Here is a 12216-nt window from a genome sequence, read left to right as displayed (position 1 = left end):
AATGAACCTTAATAATCTAATTATTTTGTTGTGCTTATTTATCTTAATTGTTTCCAGATCTAGTCAAAGGAGATGGTATGCTTAACTGTATCAAAATAATTTCAATTATTTTTTCTAGGTGTATTTTGATTACACAGCCAATATTTACTAAATGATTTTGAAAAACAAATATATAATGTAGAAAAATAATCAGAGAAAACCAAACAATTTGGTAATTCATTGTACCTAACAAACTCCATTTTAATGGAATCTGAATTATAAATATAATACACTCACATTTGTATTTACATAGTTACTTAACTATAGACATAATAGAATTATTTAATACAAATACATTATTTAGCCCACATAATATACAATTTAATATTAATAAAGCTTACTGTTTTAGGTGTCATGATTATTAGTTACTAAGGTAAACATAAATAATAAATGTTATGCAAATTCTAAAGTGGCTTCATTCTGAACAATATACATGATCCAGTTAATATCATATATTTTATCAGATGAATAAAAACATCCCATTTCTTTAGAGAATGCATACCTGCTAAAATATAATGTTGATAATTTTTTTAATTTAGATACAGATTTGCTAAAGTGAAATAACTAACATATACACGTAATGACATCTTAATTACTAGTTTCTCAAACTGAAAGAGAGGAAAAGTGATTTTCTCTCTTTCGAAGTCATATGTTCTTCTGAGTTGGGAATCAGACAACACTAAACTTGTCAAGATAAAGACACCTCATGCCCATCAGAATGGTTATAATTAACGACACAGGAAACAACAAATGTTGGAGAGGATGTGGAGAGAAGGGAACTCTCATACACTGCTGGTGCGAGAGCAAACTGGTGCAGCCACTATGGAAAACAGTATGGAGATTCCTCAAAAAATCAACGGTAGAACTACCATATAATCCAGCTATTCCAATGCTGGGTATTTATACAAAGAACATGAAAACACGAATGCATCAAGATGCATGCACCTCTGCGTTCATTGCAGCATTATTCACAATAGCCAAGACTTGGAAACAACCTAAGTGCCCATCAAGGGATGAATAGATAAAGAAGACGTGGTATATATACACAATGGAATACTGCTCAGCCATAAGAAACAATGAAATCCATTCATTTGTGACAACATGGATGGACATTGAGGGTATTATGTTAAGCGAAATAAGTCAGAGGGAGAAGGTCAAATACTGTATGATCTCACTCATAAGTAGAAGAAAAACACAACAACAAACAAACACATAGAAACAGAGATTGGATTGGTGGTTACCAGAGGAGAAGGGGGGATGGAGGAAGGCGAAAGGGATGATTAGGCACACGTGTGTGGTAATGAATTGTAATTAGTCTTTGGGTGGTGCAGAAATAGAAATATAATGATGTACACCTGAAATTTATACAATGTTATAAACCAATGTTATCACAAAAAAAAAAAAAAAAGATAAAGAAGCAGTAACACTAAGAACACGATTTTTCCTTCGTTGTTTTTCTCTAATGTGTGGGCAATACAAATGGAGTTAAAAATGGTAGCAATAAAAGCTCATAATAAAAAGTACACAATTGTTGATATAAATCACTCAGTGGAGATCCAATTCTCTAAAAAACATTAGTTTAAAGAGGAAGACAATAAAGAAAATGAATTTCTCATCTATAACATGTATCTCTTATGAACTACAAATCAGTATATTTGAATTGTGATCTCATAATATTTCTCTTTTTCTAATAAAGCAAATAACCAAACAACAGAGTTAGAAATGCATTATGAAGGCAAGTGATTGTGAGAGGATTAGAACTACAGTTCTTTGTTAGCCTGTCTATTATTCTTTTTTCTTTCAGAGCAATTCTTTGTTTAAAAAACTGCATTGTTACCTTAATAATGTTTTATACTTCGTGTTTGGAACACTTATGCTATACTCTATTTTTGGTTCCATGGACATTCTAACAATTCATTAATCATAACAGCTGTTTAAGTAGAGTGTTAAAACATTAGATATGATCTCTTTTCTTTTCATGTGATACTGTTTATTTTTAATAGGAAGGATGTCTGGAAAAAATATAGAAGTTTCCAAAAAGGATGTAAAAGTTAAATTAAAAATTATTGCATAAACAGCGCAATGAAACATTCATCATGAATCATTATTTTGTAGCAAACACTAAAATGTTTTAATGCAAGTATACACACTAAAATCTTTTATTCTTTAACTAGGCTCTTATCCAAGAAGAAACTCAAGTTTAGGAAAAGATTCGAACATATTTTCCTTTTCTTTTTTTGTCTTTTCTTGTCCCATCTCCTCTTTTGTTTGCATATTTTACGATATACTTTATTAAGTTTAAAAATGCACTGGAGGGCCAGCCTCTTGAAATAGTGATTAAGTTCGCACACTCCGCTTCAGCTGCCCCGGGGTTCACAGGATTGGATCCTGGATGCCGAACGACACACTGCTTATCAAGCCACGCTGTGGCAGTGTCCCATATACAAAATAGAGGAAGATGGACATGGATGTTAGCCCAGGGCCAATCTTCCTCAGCAAAAAGGAGGATTGGCAACGGTTGTTAGCTCAGGGCTAATCTTCCCCACAAAAAAACAAAAAAATGCACTAGAAATTCAGAAGTTCCCCTTTCAATTCCAATGCAATATAATACATTTAAATGCATCTTTTAAAATAGAGACACTGTCTATAGAGTTGTATTGTAAACACTGTGCCAATAAAACTGATTTTACCAGAGTTATTATATGGAACAGATGTTTTAATATTGTGGAAAAGAATTAAAATCTAATGGGTGATTTGGGGAATTTCTCATCTGTTTTGATCACAGAGAAATTTTCTATTTCATTTTAATATTATCTTAAAAATATTCCACAAGATTGCATTTGTTGTTAATTTACTCAAATATATAATGTATATCTATTATATACTTTTTTGAATTACGGCAATAAAAATTGAAATGTTGTGGTAAGAGTATTTCAGCTTTGAACCTTAAGTTTCCCCAGCATCTAGAGAAGAATCAGATGTAGATGGCATAGAGGCAAAAGAATTAATGTTAAAAGGTAAGGAATGGTCACAATTTATATCGTTTGGCCATTGGTAGACAGGCTTTTATATCATCCAGAGCTTTGGCAAAACATTAAATCCTTGTCAGGCACAAAGTCTTCTTTGCCTTAATTTATCAGAATATACCACTCTACAGGAGATATCTGAATTAAACCATCCACCAGGTTGATATTCTTTGCTAGCTTCAACTTTGGACAAATTTTCAAACTTTTCCAAGCAGTCTTACAGGAAATTTCCAGATTGTGCATGTAGAGATTTTACTGGGATGGTGGTATGAATATTTTCTCAATGTTTATATCAGCATTTGTAGAGTAGAAATATATTAATATTAAATAAATCAATTCCTTTTAATAAGAAAGAAATAATCAGCCAAAGAATTTAACTTACTTTCCAAGTGTACATTGATATTTTTGTGTCCAAATCAAAAACTTGACTTGATTTGGTGTTATATTTAAAGTTTTTATTCTTATACAAACAGTAAAAAAACTAATTCATTAACATTTATTCATCCATTCACTCTGTAACCATTCATTTAGCCAACAAAATAGTTATTTGGGGCCAACTCTGTTCTATTCTCAACACTAGGTGTTACAAGTAAAATTGTGAATAAGACATCTGTTTTTTCCACTCATAAAGTTTACATTCTAATGGGTTAGAAAGAAGACAGAGGATCAAATTATTACCTGAAGTTGGGAGCATCAGAGTATATACCTATAAGCATTTCAATTGGTCTTTGAAAAAAATTCTTTGAAATATTGAAATGGTGATTACAGGGTAAAGAAATAATTAAAAGATTTTAAGAGCTAGGAATGCACATCCATACATAGCGTGGCAAGAACACATATGCTAGCAGATTTTAGTTGAAGCTAGATCTAGAATTGTAGTTTGGGACAGTATTATGACAGGCCGTCAAAAATAGATGTTTTATTTTGTTCTTTATGTGAGTATTTAAAATCTGAATTCTAGGTGGGATAAGTCTAACAACATTTTGGTAGATAAAATTAGAACCAGATAGAGGGCTAATTTAATAGTCAAGTTAAAAGTTAATTGAAAAAGGAAAAACCTGAGAAACTTGAATGATTCCTACTTTGATTATTGTCACCAAAATGAAATCTTCCTTTACATGAATGAAAAAGATCTTAGCACATCTATTTTTCTTGTTTATTTGCCCTCTGGGACACCTGACAGACTACAATAATTACTACTTTCTACAAACCCCCAGATCTGGAACAGTAGGATATCAATCAAAAAACCTACTGTTACAAAATCTCTAGTTGATATTTTTGTTTTTTCCCCCTTTCCAGAATTCAAGGAATCTAACTGTGCAAATCAACTATTAAAAAGAAGAACTGAGAGGCAGTCTGTGTGTCTACTTGGCTGACTCAGGAGCTGAATTACAATTCTACTACTCATCCTGCTATGTTTTGGTTATCTTTAAAAATATAAATAGCATTTCACAAGAGTGTTAAGAATTCGCCTTGATTTCAGAAACATGGACATGGACTATGTTTCATGGACTGGAACATGGGCTATACATTTGGATTGTCCAGTTTGCTGAAGATTGATAAAATGCTGCTCAAGTAATAATATTATTATGTTAGGCACTTCATTATAAATCTTAGCCACATGTTTCAGTTAGCAAATCAGAATTATCTCTAAAATTCTGAACTTTTTAATGTTCTATATGTTTAACATAAGAGCAGTGTGCTCACCATTTTTATGATTTCTTTATGCTTTCAAATATTTATTGAGTACCATGATGCTGGTACAGAGGATGTAACAGTTAAATTACAGACATGGTAATGGGCCTTTATAGAACTTTCAGTTTAGTAGTAAACTTAATGATTAAAAAACAAACAATATTCTGGAGCCAGCCTGGTGGCGTAGCGGTTAGGTTTGGCATGCTCTGCTTTGGTGGCCCACAGTTCAGAGGTGCAGATCCCGGGCATGGACCTACACCACTCATCAAGCCATGCTGTGGTGGCATCCGATATACAAAATAGAAGAAGATTAGCACAGATGTTAGTTCAGGGTGAATCTTCCTCAAGCAAAAAGAGGAAGATTGGTAACAGATGTTAGCTCAGGGCCAATCTTCCTCACACACACGCAAAAAAAACCAATATTCTAATATTAACTTACTTCAATTGTGGTGCTATTGCAAAGAAATTTAAGATGCTCCAAAAGCATATATTTATCCAACTTATTCTACACATTCAAGAAAGATTTTCCTATGGAAGTGATATTTAAAGAGAAAGATGAATGACAACTAGGAACTGCCTAGGAGAAAGTGAGAGGGAGAGAAAACCAGGTGGACAAATAAACACGAGTTAAGGTCCTGAGGTGAAAGGATGAGGCATGCTGGGAAAGGGAAAAGGCAAATGTAACTAAATTGGAAAGAGCAAGAGTAACAGAAGCAAAAGTTGAGGCTAAAGATATAGATAGGGTTATGATCATGCAGGGCCTCTTATGAAATATGTTTTTTTTGTGTGCGAGATCAGCCCTGTGCTAACATCTGCCAATCCTCCTCTTTTTTTTTTTTTTTTTTTTTGCTGAGGAAGACTGGCCCTGGGCTAACATCCATGCCCATCTTCCTCCACTTTATATGGGACGCTGCCACAGCATGGCTTGCCAAGCAGTGTGTCGGTGAGCACCCAGGATCCAAACCGGCGAACCCGGGCTGCAGCAGCAGAGCACGCACACCTGACTGCTTGCGCCACGGGGCTGGCCCTCTTATGAAATATTTTTATTTGAAGTGAAAAAAAACCTCAGCCAATGTTGAGGGAAGAAGATGAAAAATTTAGTTAATTCGTTTAAGTGGAAGTCCAGGTATGGTGCTAATTTCATATATGGCTGGATCCAGTAATTCAAATAACATTAATAGAACACTGTCATTCTATCTCTCATAAGAATTCTTTCCTTCTAGAAGGCAGAATATTCCTTTGCTTGATAAGATATACTAAGTAATGTCTCCCTTCTAAGCTGCCGTCCCCCTCTCCTACCCTCCAAAGGTGTTTGCTTTCTAATCTCTAGAACCTGTGGATACATGACTTAATATAGTAAAAGCGACTTTGCAGATGTTATTAAATTAATGATCTTGAGATAGAGAGGTTATCCTGGATTATCTGGATAATCCTGATGTACTCACAAAGATACTACCAAGAAGGAGGCAGGAGGATCAGGGTCAGAGAAAAAGATGGGATGACAGAAATAAAAGGATGGAGGGGCCATGAGGCAAGGAATGCAAGTGACCTCTAGAAGCTGAAAAGAGCAAGGGAACAGATTCTTCCCTGAAGCCTCTGATAGAAGAAAAGTTTTATATACTGAGATGTATGAGGAAGCCACTCTGGCTTAACCTTGAAATTTTATTTGAACCAAAAGGCCTGATTTGTGACTTGTCAAACATACATTCTGCATCTGCTGTAATCATTACCCTGAAGTAAAGAATGTGTTCTTTGAAGATAAGAATTAATGCCTCCCATGGGTCCAGCACGGTGGCATAGCGGTTGAGTGCGCACACTCCGCTTCGGCAGACCGGGGTTCGCAGGTTCGGATCCTGGGCGCACACCAACGTACTGCTTGTCAAGCCATGCTGTGGCGGTGTCCCATATAAAGCAGAGGAAGATGGGCACAGATGTTAGCCCAAGGCCAGTCTTCCTCAGCAAAAAGAGGAGGATTGGCATTGGATGTTAGCTCAGGATTAATCTTCCTCACAGAAAAAAAAAAAAAGAATTACTGCCTCACTTCTTATGATGTCAGATATGTCTCCCTTCCCATGGCGCCCAGGTCATGTTGAACCGTGACCTATGTACTAATTTGTAACCAATATATCTCCTTGAAACAATATACTCTCATCATTCTGGGTGTATGTCTCTTTGTTTGGAAATGGTATATAGCTGTACTGAAAATCACTCTTCTCTGGAGTGCTGTCTTCATTGCGAAGGCTGCACTCCCAGGCCATAATCCTCAGTTTGGCTTGAATAAAACTCTCTTCTGTTGTTTACTATAGAATGATTATTGATTATTTGTGTTTACACCTCCATAAGAAACATAGCCTGTCCAACAACTTGATTTTAGATTTCTAAACTCTCAAACCATGAGGTAATAAATTTGTGCTCTTTCAAGCCACTAAGTAGGTGGGAATTTGTTACAACAGCAATAGGAACCTAATACCTGTGATTTCCAATTTAGTTTCCCTAGTGGAAAGAGACAGTCTTTTTCTATAGGTCTGACAGAAATTCCTAGAACAGAGTCTAATTAGCCCAATTTGAAGCATATGGTCGTCCTTGAAACAAACACTACGGTCAGAGGGATGGAGTATGCTTATTGGGCTACTTGTATCTTGTTCTTACCTCTTCCAAAGGAAAATGTGTGGGAGAAGTTGTTCTTCCCTTTTGATCTATGTAAGTAGTCTCCCATGAGGACTATTGATTTGTTATTTTAAAAAAAGTACACGAAGGATATTGGGTGAATAGCGTCAGAGGGAAGTGGAGAGAAAGGGAGAGGAAAAGAGAGAAAGAGAAAGTGAGAGAGAGAAAATGAGTGAATGAATGAGTGAATAAATGAATAAATATAAGGGTAAAGACACTCTGACAGAGAAAAGCAGAATCACATTTAAGAATAGCAACAAACATTTTATTTCAACACTCAAGAATTATATTCATGCACTCCATATGAAAAGTGAATCAGTTTAATAGTAAATGTGTGTATGTTTTATGAACTCATTAAAAGCAGAAACACATTAAATATAAAACATTCTTGATTATTATTTTTTAATGTTCAATCAGAAACACCACTATCAAATGCTCCAATATTTAGCTAAAACCAGTAAAGAGAATTTTTATATTTGTAGATAATTCTACAGTACATATATAATGTTTCAATATAATGTTTCCATTTATCAAATATAAAGGTAGAATGCAAAAGTAATATGAAGTGAAGAGTATACTAATTACATGATAATGTGTACTTATTATGTATACATGCACAGATATGTAGATATATAGATAGATGAATAGATAGTCACTTGTAGCTTTGCTCACCATTGATGTATCTTATTTGGTCTTGTAAGTTTTAAATTGACCCTATGATGGAGTTTATGTATAAAACAACCAGATCTGTGAGTTGAGTCATTGTTTTATCAAGTGTTCACTTTAATCATAAATCAAAGAGAACAGGCAAGATTGTGGATGAGGGAAGTTCAAAAAATACAAGACAAAATCTATGAAATTGTGCAGAATGGGGGCATAATGTATGCCCTAAAATATTCCAACATGTTTACATGTGTTTGGAAGGCTGTTTTGTAATCAGTCTATTGGAAGTAATGTAGTAAAGAAGTGAGGTATATAATTATCCACATTAATTAATTTGGTATATTTTCCCAGCTTTCTCATTCAGGACCAATTACAACTTGACAACCAAGGAGGCAAATAAAATTTTATAACATCAAGAGATATCGATCAGTCAATATTGTTTTTTTTACAAATAACTGTGTAGTTTACCCCCAAAAAGCTATTGAGCAATAACCAGATATTACTAGCCCATCTTGCATACCTTTTTCTGATAGACATTCTTTTCTTTGAATGTGCAAGTGATTACTCTTGCCCCAAGAGGTGAAAAAAGAGTACAGTAGGGCAATTGCTTCAACACTAGGAGAGTGAGAGATTGTTTTATCCCATTCCCCGAGACAGAAATGATGGTCAATGATGAAATCCAATTAGAAAATTTTTATTCCTTCTGCAAAGCACAGATAGACAGTTATTCTTTTTCTCCATTTTTCAAAATGAAAGCATCAGGATAGCATATATTTCCCTTACATACTATGCTTTCCTATTTTTTCCTACTATGCCATTGTCCACTACCCCTCAATCTTCTTTTTCCATTTTACCAATCAAATGTCTAAATGTTTATAAAGAAGACATTTTCTTCGTTCTATCCATACACATCCACTTGGTGATGTAATCAAATAGCTTCTGTATTAGTTTGCTAGCACTGCCATAACAATACCACAGACTGGGTGGCCTACATAACAGTTATTTTCCACAGTTCTGGAGACTTGAAGTCTGAGATCAAGGTATTGGCAGATTTGGTTTCTGTTGAGGGATCTATCATTGGCTCGCAGATGGCTGCCAACTTGCTGTGTCCTCAAATGGCCTTTTTTCTGTGCATGAGCAACCTGGTATCTCTCCCTTTCTTCTTAAGAGGACACAAATCAGACTGGATTAGGGCCCACTCATAGGACCTCATTTTAACCTTAATTACCTTTTTAAAGAAGCCAGCCCTGGTGGTCTACTGGTTAAGATTTGGAGCTCTCACAGGTGCAGCCCAAGTTCGTTTTCTGGTCAGGGAACCATGCCACCCGTCCGTTGGTTGTCATACTCTGATGTCTACATGTTGCTGTGATGCTGAAAGCTATGCCACCAGAATTTCAAATACCAGCAGCGTCACCTATGATGGGGGAGCTTTCAGCCTAAAACAGACTGGGATGAAGTACCTGGCCACCTGGCCACCACCTTTCGAAAAAAAATTGGCCATAAAAACTCTATGAATAGCAGCAGAGCATTGTCTGATATAGTGCTGGAAGGTGAGAGGATGGCGCAAAAAGAGGATGGCGCAGGGTACACAAGGTTGGTTGCTAGAAGTCCGAATGGCACTAACAACAACAAACATATTTAAAAATCCTGTCTCCAAATACAGTCACATTTAGAAATACTGATTCCAATTTTTACTCTATACTGCTTCATAAACTTTCTTTCTTAAATGAAAATGTTATTATGATATCATTCAAAATCTAGACTTTTGCAAAGCATACAAAATCTCATTCATGATGTCACCCTCATTCACTTTTCTAACCTCATCTGCTTCTTCAATAGTAATCTAAATTCAAGCTATAATATAGCACGAGTGGCTTCTTGAACATACCAAGATATTGTTTGGGCTTCTTTACATGTAAACATGATGTACTGTCTATGTAAAATATACTTCTCATCTTGCCCACTACTTTTCTTTTTTTCTTTTTTAAGCTTTTTTTTTTTTTTTTTTTTTGTGAGGGAGATCAGCCCTGAGCTAACATCCTTGCTAATCTTCCTCTTTTTGTTGAGGAAGACCCTCTCTGAGCTGACATCTATTGCCAATCCTCCTCCTTTTTTTCTTTTTGTCCCCAAAGCCCCAGTAGATAGTTGTATGTCATAGTTGCACATCCTTCTAGTTGCTGTATGTGGGACGTGGCCTCAGCATGGCCGGAGAAGCAGTGCGTCGGTGCGCACCCGGGATCCGAACCCGGGCTGCCAGTAGCGGAGCGCACGCACTTAACCACTAAGCCACGGGGCTGGCCCGCCCACTACTTTTCTTCATTTATTTATTCTTTCACTCAAATAATTTTTGAGCCCCTACTATGTGATGGGGATACAAGAGTAAAAAGAAATGACAAGATTTCCTTGCTGAATTGCCTGTCTTCATTTCAAGACTCTTATTCTTATCTAGGAGTCTATTTCATAAGACTTGCACACTCTCTCCAAGCATATGGTTGCTGCAACACTGAACAATGCTAACCTCAATGTAGGTTCATATTTTGTTGGCATTATAGCCATCTTCACACACTGAAGATTTCTTACCCCAAGAGAGATGCACAAAATATAGGAGGCTAGTGTATGGAATATTGTGAGTAATTAATATTTATTGGTTAAATAAATAAATGTATCTACGAATAACCTAATTTAATGAGCCCTTCTATACTAATGATTAAAACATTGCATTATTTAAAAATACTGCATAGCCTTAGGGATATTCTAAATCTTTAATTTTACTAATCAGAAAAATTGACCACCAGATTCGATTTCTGATTTTTTTTCATGTTCATAAAGAGTGTTATATAGTATCCTAAAAGCAACAAATATTAACTGTTTGGTAAAGCAGATTTTATGACAAAGTAATATTTTCAAAATATTCTGTTTTCAGAATCTAAAATTTTTATTTTCTTAATTTTTAATGAAAACTTTCACAGTTACCTCTCACCAATAGTCTGGCACCTAGTATATTTTGGTGGATAACTTACACTGTTCTTAAGCTCATTGCACTTTCTTACCTTTCTTCTTGTGTATTTTCCTTTATATAGAGATTATTACTCTGTAATTAATTTCACATAGCTAGGTCTTCTTCATTTATCTCATATACACTAATATGCAACCCCTCCTTACTGGCAGTGAAATATAGAGTGATTAAGAATAAGTTTTAAAAGACAAGTTAAATTTTATTTTAAGGTATCACTGTAAAATGAATTATGTGTTACCAAATAAAGATCTATATCTGTATGTCCATGTATATAAAAATAGAAATTAAATAATAGAAAAGATAGATGGATTTGCTCTGTTTTGCAAGTTTACTTTGTGATGTTGTTGTTAGTCCTTCTGTTATATGTTCTGCATACGCATTTTTTTTTGTATCTTCTTTTTTAATAATTTTTCTCAATTCCCCCTATGTGCCAGAAGTGTTCCCAAGACTGGGAACTTATTAAGCATAATCCCTGTTTGAAAACTCAACTTGACCTTATTTAACAAAAATCTATGTAGCTTTACTATGTACCAGGTTCTAGATGCTTTTCCAGCAATAACTCAATCTTAACAACATAAAAGTAGTTGCTTCTTTTATCTTCATATACAAGTAAGGAAATTGAGGCTTAAAGAGATGAAGTAACTTTCCCAAGTACCCACAGCTAGTGAGTGATGGAGATGAGATTTGGAGCGAGATTCCAGAGTCTGTACTCTTAACTTGTATGTGCTGCCTCAGTTAAAAGTAGGGTATTTTATTGATTTACACGTCCATCCCCAATTTAAAAAATTCAAGTATCACTTTAATGTGCATCAGAATAGAAATTAAACATATAATCTTAAAAATTCAATACCATTTTTTCAAATCAATGTATCTGAATCTGTATTAGAATGTAAAGATATAAGGGCCATAGACTGTGTAGTTAACTGGGTAGATTAGGTGTCTGGGCTGCAGTCATTGGTATCAGCAGGTACAATTCAACGCTGAATGAGCAGGGACTCTTGGTATTCACTAAGTTAATGTGATGACCTGATTTCACAGAGTCAATATCAAAAATTACAGTAGCCAATGGCATTATTTATATCATATGACAATGGTGTTTAAAATAAAGCA

The 12216-nt window shown here is 35.0% G+C and overlaps 1 long non-coding RNA gene across 3 annotated transcripts in view; it reads left to right on the top strand.

Moving 5' to 3' along the window:
* LOC147916110 (uncharacterized) overlaps positions 1 to 12216 on the top strand; it is a 345132-nt gene that overhangs the window by 157418 nt on the left and 175498 nt on the right. The window contains exon 4 of one of the 3 annotated variants that reach the window (XR_015553352.1): positions 4365 to 4522. The exons of the other annotated variants lie outside the window; for them this stretch is intronic. This is a non-coding gene — a long non-coding RNA (uncharacterized LOC147916110). Of the gene's footprint in view, positions 1 to 4364; positions 4523 to 12216 lie in introns of those variants that run through there. 3 annotated transcript variants of the gene reach the window in all.

The sequence above is a fragment of the Ceratotherium simum genome, chromosome 10 (genome assembly GCF_057802395.1).
Source record: "Ceratotherium simum simum isolate JZ-2026a chromosome 10, ASM5780239v1, whole genome shotgun sequence".
Lineage (NCBI taxonomy): Eukaryota > Metazoa > Chordata > Mammalia > Perissodactyla > Rhinocerotidae > Ceratotherium > Ceratotherium simum.
Note: the sequence above shows the minus strand (reverse complement) of the source record. Positions and strands in the feature narration are given on the sequence as shown.